Source organism: Spodoptera frugiperda, chromosome 1, assembly GCF_023101765.2.
Source record: "Spodoptera frugiperda isolate SF20-4 chromosome 1, AGI-APGP_CSIRO_Sfru_2.0, whole genome shotgun sequence".
Taxonomy (NCBI): Eukaryota; Metazoa; Arthropoda; class Insecta; order Lepidoptera; family Noctuidae; genus Spodoptera; species Spodoptera frugiperda.
Genome location: NC_064212.1, coordinates 4,542,906 through 4,557,340, shown reverse-complemented (window position 1 = coordinate 4,557,340; position 14,435 = coordinate 4,542,906). Strand labels below are relative to the sequence as shown.

General features: G+C 36.0%; 1 protein-coding gene across 1 annotated transcript in view; it reads left to right on the top strand.

Annotated features, from left to right (window-relative positions):
• Positions 1 to 9,265: 9,265 nt before the first annotated feature.
• LOC118273190 (LIM domain transcription factor LMO4) overlaps positions 9,266 to 14,435 on the top strand; it is a 147,212-nt gene continuing 142,042 nt past the window's right edge. Inside the window, exon 1 of the mRNA XM_050698006.1 lies at positions 9,266 to 9,498. The gene's annotated coding sequence lies outside the window, so the exon portion shown is untranslated. The remainder of the gene's footprint in view (positions 9,499 to 14,435) is intronic.

Below are 14,435 nucleotides of genomic sequence, written 5' to 3'. Positions count from 1 at the left end.
TAATGAGTTATTGTTACGATGTTTAAGAAGATTGTGAATTTGAACATTACTTGGGTAAATACACAGGTTTATAAGGATTTTAATTAATTAGTGCCTTATTAATGTGTGCTCATCATTCATTTATAATTTCAATGTGCATTTTCCAGAGGCTCTATAGCAAAATAATTACTAGGTGAATTTGCTAAAATAATAAAAAAATATTTTACCTTTAACTTACATAGTTTTATAGTTAGTAAGTTTGATATCAAGCTACATAAATTATAATAACCAAACACTTATTGCTGCACTCAGAGACATTTAATGATTACTTAAACTATTCTTTAGTAATGGTTGTTGTATCGAAAACAATGCTAAGGACTGGGTTAAATAGCCATTAAAGGGCTCTGAGTACGGCAGTAAAAACAATCGAAAATTTTATGCTCTTTAAAACTAATATTCCGAAACCAGAAAACATAACCTACTTACCAACATACATAAAGCAAAACAACAGCATTACACCACAACCCAGTACACAAACAATACACACACATATTTAGAACAAACTTTCTAAATAAATATTTGCACAAACACTCAAACATTCAAACATGGGTATGATTACCCATACCTACATATGGCCATACCGCGGAACTTTGAAAATCAACAAGAGTATGAATATAATATAGTTGGCAACTAGCTTACATTAAATGAAAACGTATTAAAGATTCAGTGGGGGTTCGTTAAGTTACACCTAACCGCAGGTGGGGGCAGCCTTTGCTGTTACTTCTGAATAAGTCAAAGGGATGCTGATGTAGATTGCTGGATGAGGTTACAACATGTCAGTAATATAGAAATTTATAAAAATCATGGTTTACTTACGTAAAATAATGGAGAAAAGCTCTACTAGTTTCGAGTTACAGCGGGACTCTTCAGTAGAAGCAGCGTGCGTAGGCGTGCGACGTCGCGACGTAATTTAGTATAGAAGTTGATAAGGTTTGATTATTTTTTTAGATATTCGTATTTATTCAGTTTGTAATGCTATAAAATATGGCTTATAATAGAGGATTGGAAGAAGAAATAGTTTTGCAGCATACACCATGGATATAGGAATAAAATAAAGGGTAATTTGATGCGTAAAACATAAACAGTAATTTATTCAGTGTACAACTTAATTTTTGAACTAACTTACTTTGTTTTTACCAATCTCAAGAATCAGATTAAACTACCCCTTGCCCTCTTTGCACGCTTTACACTATTACAATCTTAAAAGTATACTTACAACAATGGTCGTTTATAGGTACCAAAAAAATCAAAGACCTCCGTTACCGTATCTAGAACATCTTGTAGAGTCATAGATCTACATCAATGGCGGAGTGTAGGCACATCGCTGCATTTCTTATGCTAAAGGAGCGCTGTTTTGATGGATAACAATTTTATTCGGATACATTTTAGTGTCAGTCAGTCGTAAAGGGAAAATGTAACGTCAGCTAGCATTTATGTTTTGCTATCAAACTCGCTAAGCCAAGGTCTTTAGTTTGATACCTGTATTTTATTAGTTCTTAGTCATAAAGATGTTTGGTCTGTGAACAGTTTGAGTGATAGTGATTGTACTATGTAGTACAGTCACCTACGTTTTCTCAACTTTTAAAACTTCCCTTGAATTTTCACAAACATAATGCCTATTGGAAATAGGACATCACTCACTTGTTCTTTGATTCTTTAAGTATAATTAATATTATAGGCAATTAACTAGAAAATAACGGTTTACTCACGTACATTAATGGAGAAAAGCTCTACTAGTTTCGAGTTACAGAGGGAGTCTTCATCATGAGCAGCGTGCGCAGACGCACCGACGTCACACAACCTGCTACAGTAAAGCTTTTCTCCATTAATGTACGTGAGTAAACCGTGATTTTCTAGTTAATTTAGTATTTCTCACGATAGTTATTATAAAAAATATTATAGCTTCGTAAAGTAAACACTACATTATAAATAAATGATAACGGTTCACATTTCACAAAACATTAAATCAACACTACGACAGTAACAAAACTTACTAAACTTGTGTATTTTCCAAAACCCCTCTGCATTATTTAAGCAAAAAGCGAATTAAAATTAAAGTGGAACCCACAGCTTGGGGCAAACTAGCCATGGTCTCAGTTCTCATGGTCCATCTCGATGCTGGGGTTAATCGGTTTATCTGACCGCAGACCGCGACCGCTCAAAGGACGTAGCAAAAAGCCATCCCTTTGACTACCATCTTCAAATATTTGCACCAAATGCCGCAACCGCGCATTATTTTCAGTATAAACATTCATAATCCCATGAAAGTTTGCGAGGTCAAAGCTTGTTTTATTTTCTGTGGGACGCTGCTCCGGTATTTGAGTATTTGCGTTCTGTCAATCTTACCTTTCGTGGATGTTCGTAAATAATGACGGCGCCTCGTGTTGGATGTTGGGTGTTGGAGGGAGAGTGACTTTCTAATTAGATTAGATGCCCAGGTACCTGGTAGTATTCTGTGAAAGATTCATATGTTTTGTGATTTGTACGATGATGACGAAAGGTTATGTTTTAGTACATACAAGAAAATATTATATTCATGTTCAAGATCAATCAAAGGTTTTTAAGCATTAATGCTGTGCCTAGGTAAATCATAGTTTCGTTCACTTTGAGCGACTGTATCCAAACTAAACAAAGGAAGAACATTTAATTAAACGTGCATCCCGCCAACAGCAGAAGCCGATGTGTTCTAACTAATCGAAACACCACTGATTAAACTTATACGTTTGCAGTCGCGAACAGATGTTTGTTCGGTGGCGGATTTAATATTGATAGCGGCGGATGTCGGTCCCGCGGCGCACGCTGCACGCTGCAAAGCGACTGTGTCAACGTGTTTACGATACCTGACATCTTGCAACTGGTGGCTGTGCGCAAACATATTTACTGACGCTCGTACAACCCTGTGATAATGTCGGTACCCTAGAGAAATAATGCAACAAATATAGTCCGAGGGATGTTAAAATCCACCGCGTACCCTTCACTCAAACGTACGTCTCAACATGCCAACTTTCATAAATATCAAAGCAGGCTTCCCGAAAACAATTTCTTGGGAATCCAACAGTGTTCACACGTCGCTCCGCTGCCGGTGGCTAACACAATTTTATTCGAGCATAAAAAACGAGCTCATCATGCAAACGCCAAAGTCGTGGGACGTGGCTCGGTCCCGCGGTAAAACAATTTATCTGCATCGACGGAATTACGACGGTGCGCCGTGAATAAAATATGTCGCCGGCTGTCAGTCGAACGAAGACGTTGTCTGTGATGGCCGACAGGGGTGCCCGGCGTGGCCGGCGCCGAGGCGCGACCTGCCACTGCCGCCGCACTACACTCGCGATACATGTGCGATATACTGATAAATATTTCTCAACCTTATGCTCGACAATGCGCGCATTCAATACCAAATACAGCGTTCAATGGATGACTGTTTATGCCTTTTAAATTTTAAATTAAGTACAGAGCATTTTTTGTTGAGTCGTGTGTACGTGGACGATCCAATTGATCGGTAAGCACATTTGCAAGTCTATAAGACTTTTATGCAGCTCAGGAGAGTATTCTTTTTAAACAACGGTTGTTTTCGCTACAGCAAAAGTTGATGTTTACAAATTAACTGTAATATCGTGCAATGTATATTATTATTTACTTGATATACTGTAGCTATTTAGATTAATTGGCGAGACATTTAATATTGAGAAATTGACTACATAGTTGAGTGATGAGTTGAAATTATGTACCTATCATAGTGTCACGAATAAACAGTCTAGTTAGACACTAAAAGGTCAGTTACAGTAACTTCTACAAATTTAGCAAAATGCATTTTATAATATTCAAAAGAAAAAAAAAAAAAAAAACAGTTTATTTGGCAACAAAAAAAAAATGTTTTTTCGTGGTAACCCTGTTCGCAAATTTGACGGGCGAAGAGCGACGTGCGACAGGATCCAAGAATTAGGTCCGCGTACGGTGCGGTGGCGCTGGCGTCGTATTTAAGTGTCTTGTACCCAATGACGAGCAGACCGACATGACGTGACGTCCCACAGGTAACCCGGTAACCTGTCAAATATCGAATTATTAGCTCTAAGCGTACCTTATGTAATATTTTTGCATTCTTCTGATGTCATTTCTTGGTTTATGAAAGAAATATGAATTGAAATGTGGTTGACTTGAGGGTGAGTCGCAAAATATGGGTAACCAGGAATTGGTAGAGGCTTATTTGATGATATAACATGAAGGTTTTTGAAAGTAGATATGTAAACCTATTGTACCTCTCTCCTATTGTATTGTATCTGCTCCTTTTGTCACTCTCCCTGTTCTTCAGAATTGTTGAATTTTATTGATAAAGCTAAGAGAAAAGACCTTCAATACTTAAAACAATTCCAAGTACTACGCAGCCATAAAAACATTAGCAGCTAAACCCAAATTTCCATGACAATATGCGGCACCGCTTACCTAAAACGTTTGCTAACCTTATTACATCAGCCTGAATAAAACGTTAATAATTTCCCCCAGTCGATTCGAGTTAAATCATAAAAATTCCACGTTAAATGTATGACAAGTGTATTTTCCGTTCGATTGCTTCGCCGGCGGAATGTCAATCGGGCTGCTTAGCATTCCGAGTTGCGAGCGGTCGCGTGGCGGGTGCGGCGCCGCTGCGTGGCGACGGCGGCACGGCTAGAGTAAACTTGTAGAATGGCTCCTCGTTATCGTATTAGCGGGTTAGCAGGGATTGTGAATGAAGGGCTGCGATCATTCGCTTGAAGATTGTCGATAGTTTTCCGATACGAAGAGCGGAGTTATAAATTTTAGCAATTTTTTTTTTAATAAGAAAACGTGACGTTTTATGGAAGAAGAAATATGTGGCGATCTCTCACTTTGAGGGCTTACAAATAAGAGCATGAGTGAAGCTCTGACAATGAGATCAAATCAGTAAATTAGGTTGTACAGTTTAAACAAATAACTATTTGACCGGGTTACTCGACTTGTTTCAAGCTATGATAGGGGCCCATAATTTTTGTGCAACAACCGATGTAGCAAATATCGCGCAACTAAATAAGAAGTTCGGTAGCTAGGACAGTACCTATAGAAGCCTGTTAACATATTGAACGCCGTGGTGGTCACCGGTGACCGGCGATAGCGGAGGATTTGCCTTCAACAGTTTTCTATTGACAGTCAAAGACTTAATAATGATCCTCACAGAAGTTATTGAAAATATCTATCTTTCTGGTATAACCAACCCTAAAACCCATATACCTACACATAAAGCTTCATCACCCCCCTCTAGACGATCAAGAATAAAGCCAAACGTCTGAACTGTTTGAATATTGTTAAAATAAATATTGGACCACGTGACCAAAGCGACGGGACACCGGCAGCGCTGTTTGCGCTGAATAACTCGTTCCAATTACGACTCATTGCTTTCTAGCTTTGTTTAATTTTCGAATTGAATTATATGGTCGTAGAAGTGTGTTATTCAGCTGAATGAAGCTGCTTGAAATACTAAAATTGAGAGTCTCGTCAAAGAGAAATTACTCGGAATTCTGTTGAGTGAAAAGTTGTAACGCTGACGTAAGTTCGGAATATTTTAAAATTTTAATCGTCAATTTTTTGTTTCTTAAAAATAAAATACCATTTGTAATCGACTATAAAGTTTATTTATTTTTGTGATTTTTATATTGCCATTTTCTTGTGGCATTTAGGTGTCCTTCTTAACGAAAGATTTTTATTTATTTATTGATATTTATTTAATATTTTTCACAAAAATAACAGAAAGGCGTACTTAAAGTCTTAGGCATTCTCTGACAGTCAACCATAGGGTAGTGCAGAGAAATGTGCCAGTTGGTGCGAAGCCAGAACACAATATCCAAAGAATTTCAGAATTGATAAGAAAAAAAGATCTTAAAGAAAACTTCATCGAAAATTCATAGTAAAGTAAAGTATTAATATCCTCATATTCCAAATTGATAATTAATGAACAGTAGTTAGAAATAAGTCACTGATCTATTTGATTTTTATGTCTTTGACTGCCTAAAGAAAATTGTTGAAGGCAAATACTCCGCTAACGTTGGTCACCGATGACCACCACGGCGTTCAATGTGTTAAAAACATAATTTTCCTCAAACTCTCGCAAAGTAAACATATTCTCAAAAGCTCTAAACAAACAAAATCCTCCTAGGTACATCCAAGTGCATTCACACACAGAAACTATCTCTCTTAGATTCCTACCTACATAATCTTTTAGCACACCCCGACGCCTTGTAACGGGTATTATTCGATATTTGGAGTGAGACTGTCTGTTTGTTCAGGCGAGGCATCCCTTCCCGTGGCCAGCAAAGCAAACGGATATTCAGTTTGAACATTACTTACAGGTGATGTCGCCGTGATCCGTGAATGGACGGAACGTGTGAAGCCGGACATATTTTGTCTTCGGAGAAAATCCTTTGCTTTTCCTCTGAGCTGAGTCCATTCGCATGTGAAGGTGGTGCTATTGTTTTTGAGATGCAGGCTGTTGGAAAATTGGCGTGAAATTTCGTTGTAGTTTGTCAATTCTGCTTGCATATAAGGTATTGCCTCTATTCTAAGATAAAAATTAACTAATGCGCTTCATTCGTCGGTAAAATTGCTAGAAAAATGTGTTGGATAAGTTCACTTTGACGTTTAAAAATAACCATTTTTTGTGTCGTATAGTAAAGAAATGCGTTACGCTTATAAACGCAATAAATATCCGGTAAAAAATCATTTTAGTTTTCATGAAATTTTCCATTTATCTCAACGGTATCTCGTTGATTAATCCACTGATTTCTTGACTAGAGCTCAGAAAAAACATTATTCCTTTTTCAAATAAGGTTCACGACTTCTTCATAATTAAAGTGTAGGAAATTACGATACTTGTAAAGTTAACATGGCATTTTTAAACCCTGAAATGATTTCTGTATTTTCTATTTAAATTCAAGGCTTCCACATTTATCACACTAATATTATAAATGTGAAACTTCGATTCGTTTCGTTTGGATGTTTGTCCGTCAATCACACTGAAACTACTGGGCGGATTTTGATAAAATTTGTTAAACAGATAGGGTGTGAGCTCACTTGGGTGATAGGATATTTTTTATCCCACGGGAACGCGGGCGTAGCCGCTGGCAGAAGCTAGTTTCGAAATAATTTTTAATGAGTTGTACCTCAGTATTTTGAAATAAAATTGTGGTCTCAATTTTGAAACTGTGGAAAAACGGTACTAACAGTTATCTGTTAGCACCGTTTAAGTAAAGTTTAATTAGCTAAACTTTTGATGCATTTTAATGACATAAACAAAATATTTTTGGAAAAGTGGTTTTCACAACCACCTTGCAGTAGATATTTCCTGTAGACGGTAAACTAATAAAGATCAATGTTAAGCTCGCCCAATAAGACCATAATTAATTTTATTTTATTCTTTAAAGAATGGTGTTACTAGTGAATTTGGTTAAACGGACAAGTATCTTCTTCTGAGGCCGTCGGAGAAGTTAAACTAAAAATTAGAACTAACTTACAGCCGGTTATCTTCTAAAATGATATCTTCCGATTTACTGCTGATTTCAATAACCGATCTCAATCCAAAATCTTCAGATTAAGGTCGATTTTTGACATTAATTCTTCAGAGTTTTTGTCAAAAGTGAAGATCGATCCAAAGATTTTGGATTTAGATCGGTTATTGAAATAGGCAGTTAGTTAGTCATGACATTCATGACCACGGGTCGCGCTAGACTTTGGTGTTTCGGTGTTTTCTTGGTTCCATCGGTGGTGGTATCAGTGTAGGCACTAGCTTACAGGAGATTTTTTTATACGTTGTCGTTTAGTCCATTTAAAAAAAAAAAAATTAATGAAAATCAACATATCAGAATGAATATTAAAGCTTAGGTTTGTTTGACCGTCCATTTTAATTAGTGCTTTAAAATAACCTACATCTAATTCAATTTGCTTTGGAGTAACTTCCTGAAGGACAGTAACTCTGGGGTGGTCTAAAGGAAGCTGTCTTTGAAGTAAGGATGTTATGAAATATTGGATGGGTATGAGACTTACATCGATCTTTAACCTGCTTGCCGAGTGTGGATTTGGATATGACATCTCCTTTTTGGCTTTTGTAGAGACGACCCAATAGTCCAGTACTCACTGGTTATAATTATTGATGATGAATTTCGAAAGAACCAAATGGTTAATTAACTGGGCCATAACGGCTTCATCATCTTCATCATCACTGCTGAGCAAAGCCTCTTCGCACACGGATATGGTTTGAGCATTAATCACCACGCTTGCTCAATGCGGGTTGACGATTTCAAACTTAGAATCAGTAATTAAAAGCCATTGCGTTAAGCTCTCATTTTTATTGTTTTTCTGCTGCCAATTTGTAGTTAGAAAATTTATTTCAACAATAGGTTGTTTGAAGTCCAGTGCGCTTGCTCCAAGAGATGGCTTTGGTTTAACAGTGGAAGTCTTCCGGCTGAAGATGGTGATGGGTTTGTAGCATTAACGTGGTGTGACTAGCATCTAGGATATTCTTCAAATCGCAAATTTGATGGTGATCTAAGCATGACGTTCTTGTAAGCATTATTTTCGTAGCGAGATTTTTAAGTGTCTGTCACTTATTTCTAGATGAATATTGACTGCACATTTACCTTGACATGACATTTACTTTATGTTAGTTTCTTTGTGAATGTTTTGATAACGTAAACAGCTTCTGTTAGGTATTAGACGACCGGTCTTATCAGCGACGTGGTACGTTACGTTGTTCACACGTAGATAGTCTAAGATCCTAACTCTCCATCTTAGATTTCACTAAACTATGTTCATTGTGAAACTTTGACCATAGTCAAAGCCATTGTGCTTGCCAACACATCGCCCATAAAGCGAACTCATTCGATTATAACGAGCGGTTTAGTTCGAATGCGGGACAATAGTTTGGGCTATCATCGACAGTTTTGTATGAGGTTTCGCTAATCGCTCATGCAGCGGCCAATTTCGGCGTGAATGATCCGCCGGCGGGCGCTTTTGTGCCTTGTCCTCGATTCTAATTGAAACTATTTTGGACGCAGGACAATGCGGCATTGTCCGCGTGTCCGGCGGTGTTTGCCGCCTTTATTAATTCAGGTGGGCGTGGCGCTGAGTGGGCGGTCGCCGAGGCGGGGCGTGTTGCGGTACCCGCCCAGCGGCGCGCCGGTTGTCGCCGCGCGCGCTCGGCTTGCCGCTCAGTCGGTCTGTCGACGCGACGTCTGACGCTCACCTCTGCGCGGACGGCGGCGGATAACTTTAGAACATCGCTTACGAGATCAGATGCTCCGTTAACTTGTAAACTAACTCTTTCCTCGCCGGTATCAGCTGAGGGCGTGCTTAGAGCCCCTGACTGCGGTGTGCTACTTGAGTGCAGGTGGGCGCGAGTCCCCGCGGGACTTGCCACGTGTTTTTGACAGTCGCTGCACGACCCCACACGCACGCCAAGTAAGTTCACTATCAAAACTAAAATTAAGTAAGTTATGAAAATGTGTTAAGATTTACAGGGAAATATTTTTTAACGTTAGGAGCAAAATGTCTGGCGAGTATAAGCTTTGTACGAGATAAATAAAATTTCTGAAAGTTTTCAGTTAGGTATTGAAAAAATTGCTGTACAAATTATTTTCCCATTTCATATTCAAAAAATAATTATTAAATTTTCACTTCTTAACCTGCAGTAATAATTGGAGAAAATTATGAGTTAGTGAAGGAAAATTAATTTAGTTTAGGTCTTCCTCTGAAAGTTTCAGGGAAAGTTTAGAATTTTTTTTATTATTTTTTATGAAACATGTAGCGAGCTAACTATTTATAAACCTAGTTATTGGAAAAGTTTTAAGTCTGTGTCCTTAGAAGTTCAAATAATCTAGACCAAGTTCTATAAAGGTGAGGAAATCAACGATTTCTAGAACTTTCTAAACTTTTCAAACTTTCTTATGAAACGAAATTATGAAAATTCAGTCAATTTCTTCGAAGTAGGTTACTAGATAACATTTTGTACGGGTTATTAAGTACTTGTTTTAAAATATATTTTCAGTTATTCAGTTGTATTTTAAGATTTCTATATTTGTATTCTTATTCAAAATATTTAATTAAAAAAGCTTATAGAATATTTTGTCATTTTCTTAGTACTTTTTGGTTCGAATTTGAATTGTTCCAAGGAATAATTTTGATTTTTTAAATTAAGTTAGCAGATCTTTATAATTAAAAATAATTTGGTATAATTATCGTACTGCATATAAAAAAATATTAACTAAAACACTTTAACTGAATTTTCCTGTACACGATCCAGAGAAAATTTTAATATTTTTTCGACTATCGATGAATAAAGAAAGTCACACTAAAACTTTTTTGCTCCAAAAATGAAAGTTACTAAAGAACCACACCATTTAAAAATAAAGAAAAATAACTCCTTAAACTTTCACCAACCCTAATAAAATAAGAAAAAAACACACGTCACGAAAATAATCTCGCAACCAATAGAAACGAGAGCGAATCAGTCGTCACTGACTCAGTCGTTTAGAGTCGCGACTTTTTCCCGGGATCGCATAAAAATGTCCGCCCGCCCAAACCGTGTTCCCGGCGTCCGTCCCGCGATCCCGCTACCTCAATCCGGGGCCCCGCTCAAATCATCGCTGACAATGTCGATTCCGTTTTATTGGAGCGACGATCTTTTTATACCAATTGCCATGGATCGTTTTTCCATTTCAATTGGGGTGCTTTGTCGTCCTTGCGGTTCCTTTATATCTTTTTTTCTTTTCTGGAAAAGAAAAGAAAGTGTTTTTTTATGTGTTGTTTGTTTTGCTCCTGTTTGGTCTTTTAGTGGTTACTTTGAATAAGAGGTTCTGATACGCCTCTTGTCAAAGGAGAATGCTCACGAAGTATGGGAAAAAAACCCAGGCCCGGCGCAAACGATTTGTATCTCAGTTTATCAGTATAAATGTGTAATAAAATCCCGTATAGGTACCATCGTCGAAAACGATGGCTAAATGTAGGAAATTGCTATTTGTTTTTTGTCAGGGACTATATTTAAATCGATCAGCAGTGGACGTATTTCGGCTGGTATGATGATGATATTTAAAGGATATTACGAGTAGAAAGTATTAAAACAAATGTATACATTATCAAAACATCATGTATCAGATTATTCAAAGTTCAATCATTTTAGTTCTACATCTTATATTACGTTTTGTAGTGAAAGTGCGGGATTTGCAAAACCATCTTGGTGCCTTGCCCACCCAAGGTAGTATATGATGGACATCACATGGGCACAACAACCGAGCGTCCTTTTCCCATGTATGCATGAACAATAATATTCGCCAATTGCAGTTCTGCCACTACCTCTACTATATAAAACGTCTTATATCACGCTGTATTGATGAGGGGGTGATCTGTAATTGATGTTCACGGCGTATACGAAGCGTATTAACTCAATAAAATAAAAAGATATGACTAGTTTCATAAATCAAAACAATTATAAAAATTAATCTATGCTAAAATATACATATCAATTTCCAACATTTAGCCATCGTTTTCGATGATGGTACCTATATAGCATTTCATTACTCATTTATACTAATAAACTGAGATACGTATAGTTTGCGCCGGGCCTGGGTTTTTTTGAGCATTCTCCTTTATTGCTAAAACTTGCATTGATACTTCGATGAAGGTCTAGCGATCATTGCGCACGACTTTTACTACTTACGTACTTTTCATTTTATTTGTATTCGAATTATAAATACACGTCAGATTACATTTTTTATTTGGAATTAGACAGGTCCCAAAATATTTATCACTATTAAAAAAAACAAGTAAAATTACAGACGTAAACAATAATTAAAAATTACGAAGTGTTGCAAATCTAAAAAAAAATATGTAGTACCTATGAGTACCAACGACATTTCAATATTTTTTGGAGAATAGAATTGTCATGTAATAGTTTTTAATTTGGATGAATTATCAAATATTCAAAGTTATTTCTCAAATAACATTTATATGGCGTAAGAAAATTAGCCCATATTGTACTTAGCAAAAACTAAAACAATTTAAAATAATAATATACAAAAATAGCCTTTCCTCATCCCATACCTACATTAAAAACCATACCAAATATATCTAACCCCAACAATAATAAGAATAACATTATGCTAAAACTAAGTTCACTCACTATTCTAAATTTGCAGAAATGTGCAATAAAAATGTATGTATTCAAATGAATAAGATAAGCGGTGCCGCTGCGGTATCGCAAAACGAGATACTCACAAAATGATGATCGATTGCTGAATATAATGATATTTAAATTAGATTAAATAAGATTTTGAAACAAGTCTACCATAGAACATTAATCTGTACACATTAAAACATAATGAAATGGAATAGCGGGGTCTCTTAATACAGGCTTTTCTTTGCTTAACAGGAGGCTCCAATCACAACATGTTTCTACCATGAATTTTTAAAACCAATAAACTTTTATTTTTTAATAAACTAGGCTTAATAAAGGAAACCTATTTGATGTCCAATTTAAAAACAGATCTATGTTTAATGCAATAAAGACTGAAGAAGGCCTGGTTTCACCACTGCTGATTAACTTAGCTCGTTTAGATAAACGTAGCTAATCTGTAGTTGGGAACTTTTTTAAATGAAATATATTGATTAAGATATTATCTATAAATTATCGTATGTCCTATAATCCTATATTATAATTCAGAAGTATTAAAATATAGGTGAAAAATATGTTGTTTTAATGATCTTTTTTATAACTATTACTAATATTATGTCATAGGTATAATTAGGTACGTAACAAGCAGTAAACTGGTTTTCTTATTTATTAAGTGTAGTTATAATTTTAAAGGAACTTTTAAATACTTATCTGCGTTTAACTTTAATAAAAGTAAACTTCACGTAACTGTCAGTTAAGATTTTACTCGAGAAACAAGTAATTTATTTTACGTTATTAAATCTGTAGGTAGTAATTAACTGCATCATCATGGGAAGGAATATTAAAATTAATTAACACTTCTTAATTATTCCTGATAAATAATTTTCAATACTGAAGTATAAAGTATAATTAAGCATAAGTTTCTTTTACTTTTCCCGTAAAAATACATCACTCATCTTAACAGAGATGTTTTGACTAACTAAAACATATTTTTTCTTTATTAATTTTAAACTCCTTTCAACTTTAATTTAGAGAATAAATCCTATATGTTCAGAAACAAAATTACAACACTTGATTTTTTACAACCGCATTCAGTTAAAGCTTTGCATTGACAAACTTTCCTACAATGCATAGAATAGAAAATTTCAAACACACATCGACTGGTAGAACCGAATAAAAATGCATGTATTACAAATAAATTAAGATAACGGGCGGTTACCGATATCGTTCTATAATGATGTGACCGCCGACGCGATAACGAGCGGGCCCGTTACGGATTAGGGCGACGCGACGCCAGCGCCATATTCTGCGCTTAAACCGTGCGTTTGCATTCCGTTAAACCGAGATTAGTGAATGGGATAGTCGGGCCTAAACGCGTGGTGCATAATTAATTTAATATTCGAATATTCGATAAACGATTTGTTGATGTTTTTGGAAAATAGGACCAATGTCGGGTTGTCTCATTAAGTCGTTGAAATATGGTGTTACTACGGTTGGAATTGGATTTATTTTATAATTTATAAGTAACATACCGTAGCATAGTTAAGTATGCTATTCATAAATTATAAAATTTAATTCATAAAATAAAATTTTCATTGTGGGTTACCTACAACATAACTAATTTCTACTTTAGGTGATGATTAACATTTTAATTTTTCTATGCGGATATGTATTTAATTCTCAATTTTTTTTTACGTGTGGATAATTCAGATTCTGAGCTATGACAAAAAAATTCGAAAAACTATAAAACCCCATTAATTTTACTGATCCTGTTTTTTGAGCAAATGATTCGATGACTTCTCCGGCCTTGGGTGAGGCGAGAGGAATTGTCAGACTCTTACTGACAGAAAACCACCCGTTCCTAATTCTACTTTTCAGGCCGGAGCTCCGGTAACCCACTAAGCAGTCCGCAGCTCCAGATCAGGTATCTGCCCTAAAGTTTCCCAACTGTGGTGACCTGGGCTTCAATTCTCAAACAATTCGCTCGCTAGCCTTCCCACTACTCGACCAACAACATCTCTCAGTATCAATTCATAGTAGCACAAAACACACAAAACGACACCAGTCGTTAATATAAATATATCTATCTAAACACTCCTAAATCTAAACGCACATAGAAACCAATTAAAACCTTTTCCGAAGTATTCATCATAATTAGTTAGAAAATGGCGTTGATAGATATATCCGTTTCTCAATTAAACTTGTCTAATATATTTACCAATTTAGTGTA